Below are 19,699 nucleotides of genomic sequence, written 5' to 3' on the forward strand. Positions count from 1 at the left end.
GGTCTGGGCTGGGGATTCGAACCCGCCACCTTAGGTGTACGTGGCTGGCGCCTTAGCCGGTTGAGCCATAGGCGCCGAGCCTTAATTTCTAATTCTTTCTGGTTGAGTCAAGGAAGGTGGCATGCTTCCAGGTATTGGTCCATTTCCTTCAGATTTTCATATTTCTGGGAATAGAGATTTTTGTATTAATCATTGAGGATTTTTTGAATTTCTGAGGTGTCTGTTGTTATTTCTCCTTTATAATTTCTGATAGATGATATTAGAGATTTTACTTTTCTATTTCTGGTTAGGTTGGCCAAAGGTTTATCAATTTTGTTAACCTTTTCAAAATAAAATGACTTTTTGTTTCATTGATCTTCTGAATGATTATTTTGTTTTCAACTTCATTTAATTCTGCCCTAATTTTGGTTATTTCTTTTCTTTTGCTGCATTTGGAGTTGGAATGTTCTTCCTTTTCCAGTTGCTTGAGATGATCCATTAAGTTGTTGGCTTCCTCTCTTTCTGTTTTCTTGATGAAGGCTTCCAGTGCTATGAATTTCACTCTTAGGACTGCCTTTGCAGTATCCCACAGGTTTTGATAATTTGTGTCTTCATTATCATTTTGTTCCAAAAATTTGGTGATTTCTTTCTTACTCTTGTCTTTGACCCAGCTATCATTCAGCCTAAGATTATTTAGTTTCCATGACTTTATTTGAGTATGAGGATTCCTATTTCTATTGAGTTCAACTTTATTCCATGGTAGTCCTAGAAGATACAAGGAATAATTTATATTATTTTAAATTTGCTGAGGTTCGACTTGTGTCCTAGGACATGATCTATTTTGGAGGATGACCTGTGGGCTGATGAGAAGAATGTATATTCAGTTTTATTAGGATGAAATGTTCTATAGAGGTCTGTAAAGTCCATTTTCCTAGGGTCAGGTTTAAGTCCAATATTTCTTTGTTTAGTTTCTTTTTGGAGGATCTATTCAAAACTGTCAAAGGGGTGTTAAAATCTCTGACTATTATAGTGCAGGAAGATATCAAGTTATTCATCTCCATTAGGGTTTGCTTTATGAATTGAGGAGCATTCTGGTAGGGTGCATAAATGTTAATTATTGAAATCTCGTCTTTTTTGTTGGGTGTTTCCCTTGACAAATATGTAGTGACCTTCCTTATCTTTCTTTATCTTTGTTGGTTTAAAGCCAATTGTATCCGCTACTAAAATTGCAACCTCTCCTTTTTTCTGGTTTCTATTTGCCAGTATTATACAACTCTATCCCTTCACCCTAAGTCTATTTTTATCCTTTAAGGTAAGGTGAGATTCTTGTATACAGATATCCGATCTGAGTTTATGTATCCAGTCAGCCAGGCTGTGTCTCTTTAAGAGGACAATTAAAACCATTCACATTAATTGAGAGAACTGATAAGCCTGGTTGTGTTTGGGGTGTCATGATTTTTGGATCCTTTCACCTCTGTGGAAGTTTGGTTTTGTTCAAAAATTTCTAGGTGACTTTACTTTGGAGGTAGAGCATTGTGCTGGTCATTGTGGAGGAGGGTTTCAGAATATCCTGGAGAGCTGGTTTAGTTATGGCAAATTTCTTCAAAGGGTCTATGTCATTAAAGTATTTGATTTCTCCATCACAGATGAAACTCAATTTAGCTGTATCCTGAGCTGGAAGTTGTTTTGTTTTAGGAGACTGAAGGTCAATGACCATCTTCTTCCAGCTTGAAACACTTCAGCTGAGAGGTCTGCAAGTCATGCTCATACTTCTCCCTTTGTAGGTGATGCTTTTTTTTTTTTTTGGTAGTTTTTGGCTGGGGCAGGGTTTGAACCCACTACCTCCAGCATATGGGGCTGGCGCCCTCCTCCTTTGAGCCAGAGGCACCACCTTAGGTGATGCTTTTTTTATGTCTAGCTGCTTGCAGAGTTTTCTCCTTCATCTTAACTTTGGCGAAGTTAATCACAGTGTGTATAGGAGATGCTTTATTTGGATTGAGTCTTGCTGGGGTTCTGAAACTGTCTCCTATCTGAAGTTCTGTATCTCTTGCAATGTTTGGGAAATTCTCTTCCAAAATCTCTTGGAGTAGAGCATCTGTACCTTTAGTGCCATCCTCTTCTCCTTTGGGAATTCCTATAAGATGAATGTTTAATCTTTTGGAGTAATCCTATAATTCTCTCAGGGAATGATCAGTTTTTGCTCTCTATTTGTCTGCCTCTTTGAGTGTTTGGGGATGTTCAAAAGCTTTGTCTTCAGTTTCAGAGACCCTTTCTTCTGCCTGGTCAACTCTATTGCTGAGGGATTCTACTGTATTTTGGAGCTCCTCAACTAACTTTTTCATTTCCTTGAGCTCTGCTTTCTCTTTTCTCATTTTTCCATATCTTTGGTGACTTGGGCTTTATTCATTAATTTCTTGAGACAGCTTTAGAACTACTCTTGGAATTCAAATTCTATCTTTTCTTCCATTTTATTTATCTTATTTGCAATTCATATTCTGAATTCGACTTCAGACATTGCTGCCATTTGTCTATGCATGGCATCTTCAGTTGTATCTCCTTTGTCATTTCTTGGGGGGGGGGTTGATCTATTCTGGTTATTTATGTTGCCAAATTTATTCTGTTGGGTCCACACCATGTTTATTTTCCACTGTTTGGTTATTAGAACTGGTAGAGTTTGATAGGATAGGGGTTCCCAGGTAATAGAGATAGCCCCTTAACAAAGCCCTAGGCTTTGTAATTGTGGGTTATCTCCTACAACCTTACAAAGGCCCCTTCCAGAGTTTTTGGCCAGAGACTCTGAGGAGCTACTTGGTGAGATAGTACAAGCTAGCTTTGTTTTGATATCAGCCAACCTCTACCCTATTCTAAGAAGCCACAGTATTAGGTTTAAATCTTGGCCGTGAAGAGATACAAACAGCTGCAGCACTCAGCCTCCACCTTTCAATTCTTTTCCGCTACAGAACCTTGAAGGTCAACCTCAGAATGACCCCAAGTGGATATTCCCAGACACAGGTTCCAATTATATTGTCTCAGGCAGTGCAAACCCTGCTCAACAGAGAGGGGTTCAAGGGTCTCCAACAGCACAACTGGGCCAGGGATCCACACTCCCACCCATGAGACTCAGTCCACACTGTTGTCCGCTTCTCTGCTCACAGGCCCAGTTGGAGCCAGGGGTCACACCCCCAACCACCAATCTCTCTCCACACCCAGCTAGCCTCTGCTTGCCAGACCAGTTGGAGTCAGTGGACCATGCCCCTGCCTTCCAGTCTCAGTTCACTGCCTGGCAAGCCTCTGTTTACAGACTTTGTTAGAGTCAGGGTACTTCAGTCTGCTCATAGGTCTCAGTCCTCACTTGATAAGCCTCTGCTCACCAGCCCCACTGGAGGCAGGGGACCATGCCTTAGCCCTCAGGTCTTGGTTCACACCCAGCAAGCCACTGCTCAAGGGTTCTTGGAATCAGGGGACCATGCCCTTGCTCTCAGGTCTCAGTCTATGCCTTGCAGGCCCAGCAGGGGCTAGAGACTAGCCCTGTTTGCTGAACTCAGGCCACACAGGGCAACCACTCTCTGCTGTGAGTGCCATCAGAGCTAGGGATTCTACATCCTGTCCTGCCAGACACAACCCAAACTGAGGGTCAACTCCACCACTGGCCAGGCATAGTCATAACCAGGGACTGCTCCTCCTCCCACCAAGTGTCCTTTTCTTCCCACAGATTTCTTCCCATTAGTCACAGATTTTGTCCTGATGGTTGGTGGTCTATGCTATGCCCACAAGACCAAACACTCTGCACAGTGTAGGGGGCAGAACTTCAGACTGCCATGTGAGGGTGTAAGGGTAGACTGGGAGTTTGGACTTGTGGGGGAAAATATCTGTTCAATTTTATGCCTGGCAGGGTGTCTAGATTCATAAGTGGGACCTTCCTGGAGAAAGAGACCTGGAGTTTAGTGGCTCTTTCCAGTGAGGTAAAATGAGAGGGCTTTTGTTCTCTGATCATTTGCAGATAGCCTGCAGCAGGCCCCCTGCTTGGGGGAGGGGTCTCCTATCCTCTAGTCATTAGGCTTTGTACCTGAAATGTGTTTTCTTGCATGTTCTTCTTTGGAGTTACAGCTTGCCGAACTTCTTTCTTGGCTCAGCTCCCCACCTTTGGCTTCATAGGGTCCGATTCCATCCAGTTTTTCTTCCTCTGCTCAGGAGCCTCTGCCAAGGGTTGCTGCCAGTCAGCCATCTTCCCAGAATTCCATGGGACACAATTATTAGAGGGGTTTTATTTAACAAATGCAATCAGTGCAACCTAATTCTTTGTATCCTTGATGAATCCCAAATAAGAAATAGAAAAATTAAAAAAATTCTTTAGGCATAGGAAAGAAATTTTCCCTTATGGTAAGATTTGGCTATTTACTTCTATGAATGCAACAAAAAAATCAGAGGACAAGGTTCTGGGATCCATGTATAATATGCTTCAGTGTAACTGTCAATTATTTAACACTTCCTTTCTTTTATTAAATATCAGATTTATATGCAGGCACAAACAATTAGGCTACAATGTTTGCATTTGTTAGGTAAAGTCTCTGTTGTGGTTGTGTGCCACCCAGAGGAGGTCTGCACAGTACCCTTACCTAACACTTTAGCTCTGGTTATGCTAGTCACTTTACTTATTACTTCATTTTATCCTTAAACTAAATATATTAGATTTTTATTATTTTTCTCATCCTACAAATGAGAAAACAGGCTCATAGAAGTTAAGCTTGAGGACTTATCAAAGTATGAGAGGGAAGCAGAAGTAATGTGTCAATATACAAATAGCAAGATGTTCAAGTCAAATGACAGGTCAGACATCAAGGAAGAACACAATAATTGGAGATACGTGGTAAAGGAAGAGACGAATTTAAATGTCTAGCCACGGGTATCCAATCTGACCTTGGAGGCAGGCTTCACATTCATTAAGCAAGCCTATCTATGCATTTTTAGTTAAAGAAAAAAGAGAACCTTATTCTAAGGCCAAGCGCTGTCCCACAAATAGAACAGGTGACTTAAGTTTGAAGACTGTGCCACATAAATCTGTCAATTTCATAGCTTAAGTTGTAACATGTATGTCAAAAATGACTTGCCTTTTAAAATTGCCTTAGGTTTAAATGGCTTTTTAGAAAGCTTTATTACATAATAGGCTTCTAATTAGGAATTTTTAAATAACAGATGGTATGGCCTTATTCATATCCCTGCAGGTGGAAGTACTAGTCTTCCTGAAACAAAAGAAAACCAACAGAGAAGTGTTTCTATCAAGCAGTCACAGCTGGTTTTCTAATGACTTCATCTGAAAGAGCTTTTCTGAGTAGAATCAGATCAAAGCTGGGGCCTTTTATGTTCCTTGTGCTTTGGCTGGGTCTGCCATTAGCCTCTCCCTCTGACTGCAGTAAAGCCATGTATTCTTGTTCAAATGGAAGATTAATACCAGTTACTAGTAGAAAACAAAAAGCCAATGATGAGAACATGAAATTTCTATCAAAGCCAAGTCTAATTTTCACTGAGCCACCACCACCTGACTTGGGCATTGATGTTCTTGCTATGACCTTAAATGGGTCAACTTTGTCACTAGAGAGTTAATTTTATAGGCTAAGTTGTCATCTGGATCTCAATTTCAGATAGACTTCATATGGTAAATGTGACATCATTTCTGAGTATTCAGTTAAAAATGGGAAAGTTACATATTTTGGATTTAATGAATATGATCTTATGGCCATCACCATAGCCTAGGCCTTCATCACTGCAGCTGTTTTCTTTATTTTTGCTTCAGTATTTTTCTTCAACTCTGTTCCATATATGTCTGTTAATTTTCCTAGCATACAATTTTTGTCATGTGTTCCCCTGGTGAAGAAGCTACAATGATTTCTCACCTCTCGTCATCAAATTAAAACATTTTCCAATCTTTAAACACAATAAAACCTTTTATTCTTTGCTTCTCTGCTTTTTTTTTTTTTTTTTTGTTAAGCAAGCCCAGAGTCTTCTACAGAAGTCTTTGAGATTAAGGGTTTTACATAAGTGATTATTTCCCCAATTGGAAGTTACATGTGTTTTTCTGTTTTTGATGGAAATCTTCAAAATTATATATCTCTACATATTTATGCTTTTTACTTTAAAAATTATATTCATTGAAATCCTACAGGGGTATGGTCTTTTCAAATTAAATACTCACCACCACCCTTACCTTCTTTCCAATATACTCTAGAATTTGAGGGAGAAAGCGTTAGCTAGGAATTGTTTTATGTCAGGTTTTTTGACATATAATTTGCATACAGGAGAATTCACTCTTTGTAGCATATAATTCTAAGAGTTTCGAAAATGGTACAATTATGTGTTTATCACCACAATAAAAATAAAGAACAATTCTACAACCTGCCAAATTCCTCTAGGTCTCTTGTGGTTAAACTCTCTTCCATTGCTTTTTTTTCACCATCCCTGTCGTTTTGCCTTTTCCAGAATGTTACACAAATGTCATCATACATCATGTAGATGTTTAAATGTAGCTTCTTTCATTTAGCACAATGCATCTAGGATTCATCCAATTTGTTGTATCAGTGATTTGTTTATTTTAGTTGTTGAGTAATATTCCAGTATATGGATGTATCATAGTTTGTTTATCCATTCACCAGTTGAAAGACATTTGAATTATTTCTAATTTTTGACGATGATGAAAAAAGCAGCTGTGAATAATCAAATGCAAGTTTTTATATGAATATAAACTTTCATTTTACCTGAGTAACTATCTAGGAGTGGGATTTCTGGGTCATATGGTAGCACATTATTACCTTTATGAGAAACTGCCAGGCTGTTTTCCAAAGTGGCTCTACCCTTTTGTGGTCAGGGCAGCAATTAATAAGAATTCCAGTTGTTTTGTAGCCTCATGAGCATTTTGTAGTGAGAGTTAAAAAATGTTTTTAATTTTAGCTACTCTTACAGGAAATTAGTATCTCATTGTGGTTTTAATTTGTATTTCCCTAATGATTATTTTAAATATCTTTTCGTGTGCTTATTTGCCATCTATAGATTTTTTTTTTTTTAGTGAAGGATCTGTTAACATCTTTGCCTATCTTTTTCTAGGGGGTGGTGGTGATGTATTACTTTGGTAGACTGCTGTAACAAAATACCCCAGTCCAGGTGGCTTAAATAACAGAAATTTGTATCTTCACACTTCAGACTAGAAGTCAAGATCAAGGTGTCAGCAGGCTTGGTTTCTTCTGAAGTCTTTCTCCTGGGCTTGTAGATGATCGCCTCTTAGCTATATCCTCACATGGTGCTCCCTGTGTGCACACACACTCCTGGAGACTCTTTCAGTATGTAAATTTTCTCTTCTTATAAAGAGGGAAGTCAGATTGGAGTAGAGCCCTTAATAATGCTCTCATTTTAACTTAATTACCTCTCTTAAAGCCTCAATCTCAAAATATAATCCCTTTCCGATATCCGGGACCCCCCCCCCCATGGATTCCAAAATCCATGCATGCTCAGGTTTCTTTTTTTTTGAGACAGAGCCTCAAGCTGTCCCCCTGGGTAGAGTGCCCTGGCATCACAGCTCACAGCAACCTCCAACTCCTGGGCTCAAGCGAGTCTCCTGCCTCAGCCTCCCAAGTAGCTGGGACCACAGGTGCCTGCCACAACGCCAGGCTATTTTTTGGTTGCAGCCATTATTGTTGTTTGGTAGGCCCAGGCTGGATTTGAACCCACCACCTTAGGTGTATGTGGCTGGCACCTTAGCCACTTGAGCCACAGGTGCCGAGCCATGCTCAGGTTTCTTATATAAAATAGCATAATATTTGTTTATAACTGTCAGCCTTAAATAATGAGATTCAGAAAATGATTCCATTCCAAATCTTGAGGATAGCCACCTAGGAAACATACAAACAAATGGGGTCAGCGTTCCAAAGTGGACATGATAAGGTTTCTCTTTTCCGTATGAGACCAGTGTGTACACTTCAGTGATCTGATTGGTTAAAGACTACTACATTCCAAGGAAGATAATCTTATTACTCTGTGAGGTGGTGTAAAGATCTGAGAATATCTTATCTCTGGTGCCACTCAGACTTGCTAATTATTTATAGGAAATAAAGGAAGAAGTTGTGGCTGGTTGCCACATGACTCAGGCTGTATAGCCACATTTGTCTCAAGGCTCAGAATAATCTAAAGTCCCAACAGCTAATTATGTAATTTCACATAATTTATGCACATCCTCCTAGATGCTGCATTTTATATCATCTCTAGATTACTTATAATACCCAACATAATGTAAATGCTATGTAAATAGACGTTATGCTGTATTTTAAAAATTTTATATTATTTTAAATTGTTGTTATTATTTCAAATTTTCTTTTGATATGCAGTTTGCTGAGCCAGTAGATTAGGAACCCACAGGTAGGAAGGGTCCCTTCCATTAGGAGTATAAATTAATAAACCTTTTAGGCTGTACAAAAGTACACCTAAATTCTGGACATGGACGGGAAATGACAGCTAATCACTCTGCATAATGAAGTAATAGGCTGGACATGGACAGGTAATGTTGGATATTAGTTTCATTTTCTATGTCATGCTACATTTTTTTTCTGTTATCACCAATATTCAATAAGACCCTATTGCATATTTTTGTTGGAGTTTGGCAAATAGTAGAAGAGGGGTAGAGGATATGCCTGGGATGAGCATGTGTGAAAAGCCTACCTTCTAAAGCAGGTGAGATTAGTGAGCAGGAATTCTGTGAGAGGTGCCCAGGGAGGGCAAAGCTCCTGGGAATCCTTGAAAATTCTGGAAACTATGTGTGATAAGGCCTTGAGCCATTTTATCTGGATATTAAAGGAAAGGGCGACTCCAGATGGCTTATAGATTTAGTCTTCTGCAGCTTATAGTAGTTAAGTACTTTATCTTATAATCACATTCTTTACTTTACGTATGGTTCATTCATTTTGTCATGTAGCCAACATTTATTTAGTTTGTTGAACTGTATTATAGGGCTACAGTATTGAAAGATGTGTTCACATTAGTTGGTGAAATTTGATCTAGGAGGAGAGAGAAGCATATGAGCAAATAAGTCTTGACATTGTGATAACAGAATAAACATGTATAGCCACAGAGTCAGAACCAAGGAGGAATGGGTCAACTCCTTATAAGGAAAGGATCATGAGTGGTTTGAAGAGGGGCTCTTAAGCCTGGGTAGGATAGGCTTGTAAAGGGGAAAACATAATTCAGTGTATATCGTGATTAGCGTGTATACAAAAGGACAGAGATAGCAAATAGAAGAACCAATCCAGGAAGTATGAATTGTTTAGTATGGCTGGAATGTAGGCTTTGAGTATCAAACCTCTCCTAAAAGTTTGTGAGTTCTTTTATGAGAAAATCCATACAGTGTACCTTTCATACATCTGCCACAGTGCATAGTAACTAGTGAGTAACGAAATATCATTGGATCAAGTTATCTGGTGATTTTGGAAAGAATTTTTATTGTAAAGATATACATTTTTGGTGAGGTTGTTTTCAAGACAGACAAAGTTTTGCTACTTTGTCTTAACAAAGAGTTTTTAGAAGATGAAAGAACAGTAGTTTCCATCATTGGTCTATGTATCTGATGGCTGATTGTTGTTTTATACTTGTAGTAAACATTCTCATTTTCTTTGTAGAAAGACCCTAGAACAGGGCCTGGCGCTTAATAGGCACATAAAAAATATTATGACTGACCCAAATATTTTCCTCCTCACATAGACAAAAAGCATACAAAATTAAGGCCGAGATTTACACAGTCTCATCTTTCTTTGGCAACATGCAGGCATATTTACAAAAAACATCCATTCCTGCTTTAACTTGCACTTTGCCTCTCTTCATGTCCAAATCCCCTTTCCTCTTTCTCCTTTTATCCTCAACAAGGTTTGTAACTCTTACTAGGAGAATTCCATTTTTTTTCAGTTGTTAAAAAGAGTTAAATGGAACTGAATTTTAATGTAACGGAATTTTCAAAGGAGGAATTTGTGTTTGGAAAGGAATTACAAAATCCAGTAAATTAAAGCTGTCGATGATGGTCTAGCACTGTTGCTTCAGCAGAAGCTTAGGCCACTGGATTCAAACTTAGCTTAATAATAAACTAAGTTCAGTGAACTTAGTGCATCCTTACGTTCAGATCTTCCAAAAGGAATGAATCCTTTTTGCTTGTGCAGTGGTTTTCAAGCAGGGACGATTTTACTCAAAGAGGACATTTGGCAATCTTTAGATAGTTGGTGGTTATACTGTGTTGAAGAGAGGTAAGGAACGTTGTTGGCATATAACGTGTAGAAGCCACGGTTGCTGAAAATGCAAAGATAGCCACTCAAAACAAATATTTATCTGTAGAGACAAAAAGTTTTAACAAAGACTTCTCTTCTGACCCAAAAAAGTCAGTAGTGCTGGGGTTGAGGACTCCAGTGTGACAGTAACAGATGCTTGGTTTGGCCTATTGCTAGCCTACCAAATGGCACTGGTATTTAGATCCAGGAAAGGCCAGATGGGCCACCAGCTATAGTCTCATTGGGGTGTGTGTATGGGTTGTGAGGGTGAAGCTTGTCAAGTGACACAAATTATAGTCTATTGCTTATGGAAACATCAGTTGTTTGAGTCAGTTTGTGTGTCTAGACAAGATAGAAGTGGTCTTTCAGGTACATAATATGCCTTGTCCTCTTAAAAAAAATCAGCTGAACTATGTATTTACCTAAAAGGCTGGATTAACTTTGAGAAGCTGATTAAAAAAAACTTTCCTTAAACATGTGTATGTTTCTCAGACAGTACCTTCAAAAACTATACAGCAGCTTCAAAAAGTATTATATTGATTTTAACTTTAGAGACCGGAATGTGTCCTTCACAGGAGATTCTTGAATTTCTCTTATTTGATATATTCTTGAAGGATCTTAGGATTTAGGAAGAAACTTGAAAATAAGGAGAAAAATTGGAATGATTTTTGAATATAACGAATAACACTATATGCCTTCTTCTTCTTTTAGTAACTTTCATTCTCATGCGATATTTTATGGAGTGTTTTTTAAAGAGTGAAGTCAAGTGACCAGAAAAGACTTCTTTTTTTGATGTTAGAATTTTCAGCTCACCCAATTTTCAGAAAATTAACAGTGGTCCCAGATGTACTCTTCTAATCCTTCCTTATTTCCCTGCTACCTCTGATAGTGAACAGAAGACACAGGCATCTGGCTCCAAGCAGGGAACTTAAGCTTCCTTAAACTAACGCAAGTTTTCATTCAAGCAAAGGAAGATAGAATAGGAGAAACAGATTGTTTTAGTTTAGCTATCATTTGCTGTTGTGACAAAGAAATCCCTTCATTTTAGCAGAGGGTTCACAATTCATGGTAGTTTTTTCTTCATTCATCTAATAATCCAATGTGTGTGTTTCTGGTTGCTGGGAAGGTGCTTCCCAAGGTAGAAGAAATATCAGGAATAAATCAGCTTATTACATCTTGTGGTCTTTGTATCATCTGCCTCTAACCAGCAGAAGGGGAAAAGAGAGAAAATCCTTACCAAATTCTTCATAGGCCCAGCAGGAAATGGCATATGTCACTTATATTCACATTCTTTGGGTGAGAACTAATTATAAGGCCTGTACATAGTTGTGGAGGGGCCCGAGTGCCTGCTTGCTACAACTCCTTAGCCTGGAAGGGCAGAGTATACTACATAAAGTTTGTTTAGTTTCTGATTCTCCATGGTTCAGTATATGTGGTCACATGTCAATGAGAGTGGAACATATATTTCCATTGTCTTATAATTTTTAAAATTATATTCTCTGCTTTTTTGTTTTTTCAAGAGATGGGATCTATGTTGGCCACGCTGGCTCTACTGATGCTCTTACCTTGGCTTCCTGAGCAGATGGGACTGCTCATGGTGGAGATGTGCTCCACTGTGCCTAGCTTATAGTCTAGCTGATATTCCCTGCTATATTAGCAAAGTTCAAAATTTTAAAATTTATTTTACTAACGTGAATTCTGCATGTATTAACTCACTTGATTCTCAAGATATTTTAATAAGTTAGGTACAATTATTGCTCCATTTTATATCAAATTATGGCCTAGAAAATTTAAGAAACTTACAGTCACATGATCATGACTTACAACCCTGAGAGTTGATCAGAGACCCCAATTCTAAAAATATATGTTCTTTAAGAGATTAGATTCAAAGAGCATTTATAATAGAATGAGAGCAGGTTGTTCAATAAATGGGAATCAGATCGTTATTTTAGGCATAGGGACTGTGTGAAATGATGCATAAATATTTGAATGATATGGAAGTCTGAGAACGAAGTCTAAAAGTAGGGAAAATTGTGAAGGATGTAGATCAGGTGTCCTCAAACTACGGCCTGTGGGCCACATGTGGCCTGCCTAGGACATTTATCCGGCCCGCTGGGTGTTTTTGCTGCTGCTGCCTGTCCTGCTTTGCAGCCGACTCATGTCCTGGGGCCTGCAGCCCAGCCCCCCAATGGTCTGAGGGACAGTGAACTGGCCCCCTGTTTAAAAAGTTTGAGGACCCCTGATGTAGATCATCCAAAATTAGGTAGGGCTAATATCATAGTATCTTATATTTAAGGCACTTGTTGGGCATGGAAAAAAGATCGAAGATTCAGTTAATATTGGTTTACCAGGACAGTAAGGTCTAGTCAAAAACTTAATTAGGCATAGTCAGGCTACCGAGTTTTAGTGATTAAGGTTGTTTTTTCCCTCTGAAATTTTTAAATGTGAAACTTTGTTATTATGAGATTTGGCTTCAGTTCAATATTTTTCTTATTTGTATGTCTTTTGATTTCCTGTCTGCTCTTGCATTATTCTACACTGAAATTTAGAGAGCCCCCATTGACTATAACCATACTATAATATGACTATGGTCAAATTTGCTTATAGTTTAAAGTCAGATATTTAAGTTATGGTAACAAACCAGTAGGAAAGAGATACCAGTCCAGGAAGACAAGAAACTATTTTTCATATATAAGAAAGAAACTTATATGTGTCTATTGGTTATTGATAGACAATATTTTGATTTTCAAACATTGGTTTACATGTCAGAATTTATGATGTGTTCCTTATTTCCCTTTGAACTCATTTTTTGTCCACCTTTGGAGATAGACAAGCACATATTTTATTCTTGCCATCTTCTTTGGTTTTGTTCACACATGAATGTACTGCCAACTTTGAAATCCTCCTAGTGAGAAAATATATCTTAGTTTATGCCTCTATATGTCTGATTATCCCACAAGCAATGCCAGCACCGAAAAGTTTCCATAATAAACAATTATAATTAAGTAGAAAGAGAAGAAATGATTATGCCAAAATATTCATATTTCCCTATTATATTTGACTGAGGACATAAAGTTATTGCTGGGTTAATCTCACAAAAACCTTGTGTGGTTTTTAATTCTGGTTTATTATTTTGTGGCACAACTTTGAGGTTTAGATTTTTAATGCCTGTAGAAGGAATTTGGACATATTTCCCCTATGAGATACCATTAATAAGGCATCACATATAATTAGGAAAAAATAGCATTGTACAGATGAGAAGAGAAGATGTTTTGGCAGAAAAAAATTGTGGGGCATATTTGTATGTCTTTAGATCCAAGGAACATTTGATAATTGTGTGCAATTAACTCTAAAGTAAGTCTTGTTTCTTTTTTGGAAGAATATATAGACTTAGATGCACACTGAAATGATACTGTAAAAAGTAACTTGACAGGTAGACAACAAACCAGCAGAAATTCTATAGAGATAAAACCATATAGGTGAAAATAATATGCAAATTGAAACAAAAGTATGACTTTGGAAGAAGAAGAATTGTTCTCAGTTGACAAGGTAAATGGCAGTGTCTTTTGATGTGAGGGAAATAAATAACAAAATGCTTGCTTTTCATGTCATTATTATTAATTTTCTTTGTGTGCAGTATAAAGGTTGTTTTTCACCTTCTCCAAATAAAAAGAATGTTCCATAGACTCTTCCTGTTTTATTTTCCTGTCGTTTGTTTTCCTGATAGGCAGTAGCTCTCTCCCCCTGGTGCTGAGTTGACCTTCACGTGAGTTATAATCAAAACTGGGAAAAAAGGGCTTACCGTAGCATCAAGGATAATAGTTTTGTGGTATATCTTTCTGCGAAGGTTACAGATCCGTTTTGAAATTTGCTATTTACTTGAAACCTCTATTATATGTTTGTTTTGGATGTTTTCCTTTTAACAATAGGCATAATAAATCGATAAAACTTCACCAGGAAAATTGATTCTAGCTTTATGGTCCCCCCCACCTTTCTTTTCCTGTTCTCATCTATAATTTAGAATATACAAACTCTATTGCTATGAAATATTTGGGGAGGACAGCTTTGAAACTATCATTCTATGAGTATTACGGGTGGTGTTTTGAGTTGGGCAATGAAGGAAGAAAGCATTTATGTTGTTAGACTGGAGAAGGAGAGTAACAGATAACTACTTAAAAAAAATAAAATTCTATGCAAAAAAAGGATCGAAATAGCATGCAATGTTTTTCAAATATCAAAAGTTACTCTTTATAATGACACCATATGCACAGGTTTTATTATTTAAAATGATGCGAATGTCGCTGAAATTTTCTAGCTTGAAACTAAATGCTTCCATGATACTTGACAGAAGCAATCCTAATTCTCAATGCCTCGTCTATGGTTATAAGCGACAGCAAAAACACAGGCAATTGCATTCATAAAATGTTAGAAGTCTTTTAGGCATTTATTAAAGTTGCTTCCCCATCAAACTTTCCCCCCGTGAAGCTTCTAAGAAAGAACAATATTGAATGTTTTGTGTTGTGTTTTTACTTTCTTCCCTACACTTTTGATGGGGATGATAAGAAATGGGCTTTTGGTAAAAGAAAAACAAAAGTCCGGAGTCTATATATCCTGAAAAATCTTTCTCTAGGGTTTTCTCTTGGGGACAAAGTGTACTTTTTCTTCCCAGGATTATTTCAAACCCATTTATGTTAAAAGGCCCCCAAATTGCCCAAAGTCACTTATGGCAAAGAGGCATACAGGGATATCTTTTTGCCATTTAGTTTTAATGAACTGTATATTCAGTGTACGTAAAAAGTACCTCCAAAAGGTATGCTGAGCTCTCCAACGAGGCCTGAGAGTCAGTCTGTACTTTCTTTCTTTTTTTATTTCAGATTACTTCATAGTACAAATGTTGATCTTCTTTTTAAGAAATATACAGTCTGCTGTTTCAATAAAATAATACCAGCAGCAGTACCACCACCAACACAAATTGCATGGGTGAATAGTATGTGACAAGGGACACAGGAGTGATGTGAACAATAACTTTTATTTGCAAAGGAAACGTAATTGCTGCAGACTAGAAGGTCAAGAAAAATTTTATTTGGGAGTTAATATATTTGTTTTCTGGACCTAGAAGAATATACAAAATTTGAATTGGTGAAGAAGATAGGGTAGGGAAAGGCTACTCTGCTGGGAAAAAACATTAGGATAAGAATTATGAAAGCAGTGTCCAAGAGTAAGAATGAGTAGATTAGTTAATGGATGATTTATATAAATAAGAAGATATAAAATGGGAAGATTGGTTGGAACCAGATTACAGAATATTTCAAATAAAATGATTGAATTTCAAGAGAAATGCTTGAAGGATTTTGAGCAGGAAAGTGGTCTACATGACCACTTATTTTAGAACGATTCCTCTGTTTGGGACGTGGATGAGCTCAGGCAGAGGGGATTAGAGGGTCAACAGAAGCATAATTGAGGCCTGAGAAGAAGTAGAAAGAGGTAGGATGAGAGGGCAGGACTGAGAAACGCTTCCTTTTGAAGATATTTTATACCTGGGCTAAGTCTGAGTAACAAAGTTTGAGCCATTTTCAAGATTTATAAGCCACAAATACTTTTGTATTTAGACCAAGAATTGTCAATCCACAGCTTGAGGGCTGAGTCTAAACTACTTAGTATCTATTTTTGTAAATAAAGTGTTATTGGAACACAGCCATGCTCATGTATTGTCTTTGACTGATTTTGTGCTTTGATGCACAATTGAGTATTTTTAAGAGTGACCATATGGCCCGCAAAGCCTAGAGAAAGCTTACCAACCTGTGGTCTGAATTATTAGGTCATGCAAGATAAATCAATTGAATAAACCTTATTTCTAGTTGTAGATGCTGGTATGTGGCTATAGGTTCCAGGAAAACCACATCTGTTAGGTATCAGATGAAACTGAACAGGTATCTTGAAGTGAAGGTGTGTCATGCTCTTCTTCATGACTGTAGTCATGGATTCCTTTTATCTTGAATTTGTATCATTTAAATTCAGCTTCTTTTTGATAACCTGATACAAGCTGGTGTGGTCAGTTTTCTTAGGCAGCCTTTAGGGTAGATGGTTTAGACTTCAAGCAAATACAATCACGGGCAAATTTGGGTTTCTTTTGCCAAGAAAATTGACAGTCATTGCTCCCACTTAGTTGAAGCATCAATAATGGTAAAAACAAAAGACCAAGGTTTACTGAGCACTTGAAATATATTGGATTCTGTTCAGATTGCTTCACTTGTAATCCTCACAGAAATGCTATTTTGTAAGTTTAAAAATTGTATTCGTTTAATGGAAAAGTATACTGTGTATTAAGGCTACTATGTAACAAGCTCTAGGCTAACAGGTGGTAATTGCCAAAACTAGTATCTGAATACAGATATAGCGAAAAATTTCACCATCTCCGACCGCTGTCTCTTCTCTCCCCATTGTTATGAAGGTGCCTTAGTTCATCCACAATAATTTGGTCCAGGATTGCACAACACAGCCAGATTCAAATGGAGACAGAATCTCGCCCTGTGATTTTGTTTCAGAGACCAAAATTTCTGCTTCGTACTGTCCCCTCTTGCTGGGAGGAAGTGTGCAAATGTGTGGTGCCATTTTCCTTCTGTTCCTGTTTAATGTTGTGCCCTCAAATACGTGAAAAATACTTACAAATTCAGATCACTGTGAGAGTATCTAATAAACAAACAAAGGTGGTAAATGGTTTGGACTGTATGTTATTAATTACCTGAATGTTGAGCAGAAACCCTAACTTACAGCACTTCCTGCTGAAGAGGTGGAGCCAGAGACGGCATCTCTCAGAGTTCAGTGCAGGAAAGTGCCACCACTCAAGCCAACTGAGGAATTCGGTGCTCACAACACCTGTTACAATGGCTGGGGAAGTGGAAGCCCAGATGGCTATCATGAAACTAAGATCCAGAGCTGGGATCTAGAGGTCAGGAAGCTGCTCCCACCACTGTGTTACTATGGCTTCCTTTCATACCCACCTAACTGGTGACTACAAATATAAGGAGGAATTTGGCTTCTGGAAAAATGACTTTCTAGTCTTTCTTGTTTGTAACCAAACAGTGAGAAGCTGGCCTTCTCTTTTTCTGATCTCTTAAGAATGTACTTTCATTGGCAGGATCTGTTTGCATATTGTATATCCTACTTGACTGGTAATCAGGGAACTATATAGTTTTTAGCTTTCTAGCTCCTGTGATTAGAGTGGATACAAAGAAGAGGGTGGAATGGATGCCAAGTCCCAAAAGACTATGTCATTCAGGGTCAAGGAGTAGTAGTGGTCAAAATAGCCTGGATGTATTTCATGTAATCCTCAAATCTGTAATAGAGATTGACCTCATTGCTCTTTGCTGTTGTTTCCATAGGGCTGTTGTGCCTTCAATCTGAACTAAATATGATTTCTCTTCATTTAGTAGTGAAGCCATGCAATTATTGCACTGTATTTTGGAAAGCTGTAGTTGAAAACCGTGTCATTTCTTTTCTGGAGGCTGATCAATGGCCACCTATCTGTTAACTCATATTTCTTGTGTGAAAAAATAATGAACAGTTCGTGGGAGCTTCTTTTTTTCATAGGGACCATCTCCTAACTCATCCTTTTGCTTGTGTCAATATGTATCATGTTTTAAGACTGAAAACTCAACAATATGAATATTAGATTAATGGCATAAAGACAGGAGGTTTATAGAATAGGCAAGACTTGCATTAAATAAAGCTCAAAGATGAATAGGAAAGGGAAACAAATTGTTTTAGGATTTCTTTGTTGAAATTTTGAAGTAACCAAGTAATGTTCAGTGTCTGTTGTGTGGTCATTTTGTGTAACATTTTTTGCTTCTCTGTTTATTCCCTTTTGGTGATTTAGAAAACTGCACATGGTGAGATGGCCCTAACTGTGGTGATATAAGTAAATGTCAAATTGAAAAATGTAGATTATCTATACCATCTTGACAACTTTCTACTTTTATTTACCTTACCTGTGGTTCTTTTTAATAGACTTTTTTAATAGGTCAGGAGTGGTAGGTTTGGGGGACATTACTGATAGGGGGATTGGACGGATATTTGAGGTATCTTTCTAAGATCTTGGAATATAATTTTTATGGTCAGTGAGTCTCAAAATGTCCTACCCTGAATACTTACTGAAAAAGAGAAATAACCTAATTTATCAATGTTCTCTCAATGTCCTCTTGGGATATTTCTTTCTATAGTATGTTCATTCTATTCTTCTCAGCCAAATGTTCAGAAAAATGCTTGTTCCTAGACCGTGAATTGCTGTTCTGGGAAGAATTTACCTCTTTTCCCAGTAACTTTTAGTGAGACAGAATGCCTGACAATTTTTAGTATCCAAGTGGTATAGATTCTGTAAATTCTGTGTGTTTAATCTAAATTACTCACTGATCTTGCTTTCAATGCCAGTTTCACGCATCACCAACTCACAAATCATATGAAATACAATAGAAGTGGATATTCACATGACAGAACATTATTACCTTAGTAATTTACTGTACAGTATTGGGAGATTTTGAGTTTTCTTTCCTTGGAGATCTTCTAACCTGGACATAATGTATTTTCATTTATCTTTGTTCTCTTTTTGGTTAGTATCTTCTGCTATGATTAATATTACCTCCATAATGAAATTTGTAGTGGAAACATAGATGGTCTTTTATTAAAATTTTTTTTTCTACTCTCTGTAATTGAAAAGAATGCCAAAAGAGTCTCAGGATCCTTGACAGCAAAATAAGTAAGTGAAAAAAAAATCGTAAAATGCATTACTATCATGGAAAGAAAAGTAATAAAATGAAAAAGTAAGTAACCTACTTTCTGCTGTTTCTCTTTGAAATAATAAATTATGCATCTCAAAAATTTCTAAAATAGTTTTCAGCAATAGCTCTCTGAGATAGAAAAGGTGGATTATCAACTACTAAAAATTTCTTAGGCAAAGTTAAACAATGTGCTACCATGAAATACTTGACATATTATCAGTGTTAGTCAATTATACAATCCCCAGGACTATGTCTTGGAAATAATATCAACTCATTTGAGTTCATGTCTAATCAGTGGCCCTCTGTCCAGTAGTTAAAACTCTAATTCATCAATTGGAATAAAAACAAATCTGTAGGAAAATGCTGTCTTCATTCTTTGCCTTTCATGTAGGCAATGTTAGGTGTATAAACAAATGTTGAATAAGTAGAGTTTTTAAAGGATATTGGTATGAAGGAATACCAGGTCCTTAGCCTTCCTGGAGCACTCCAATGCCTTGATCGAGACCAAGGATTATGAAAATGTTTGTCAAGGACAAATAAGAATTTATGAGAAATATGGTAAGCATGTGGGAATAGGTGAAGTGAGTCATGAAAATGAAAGTTGCCCTACAGTATTTCAGGAGAGAGAAGGAATATGAGACTTTGGAGCATGCTTGG

General features: G+C 37.5%; 1 protein-coding gene across 2 annotated transcripts in view; it reads left to right on the forward strand.

Annotated features, from left to right (window-relative positions):
* CTNNA3 (catenin alpha 3) overlaps positions 1-19,699 on the forward strand; it is a 1,564,769-nt gene that overhangs the window by 183,349 nt on the left and 1,361,721 nt on the right. The window lies entirely within an intron of this gene.

This window comes from Otolemur garnettii, unplaced genomic scaffold (genome assembly GCF_000181295.1).
Source record: "Otolemur garnettii isolate 467f Iridium unplaced genomic scaffold, OtoGar3 scaffold00008, whole genome shotgun sequence".
NCBI classification, from domain to species: domain Eukaryota; kingdom Metazoa; phylum Chordata; class Mammalia; order Primates; family Galagidae; genus Otolemur; species Otolemur garnettii.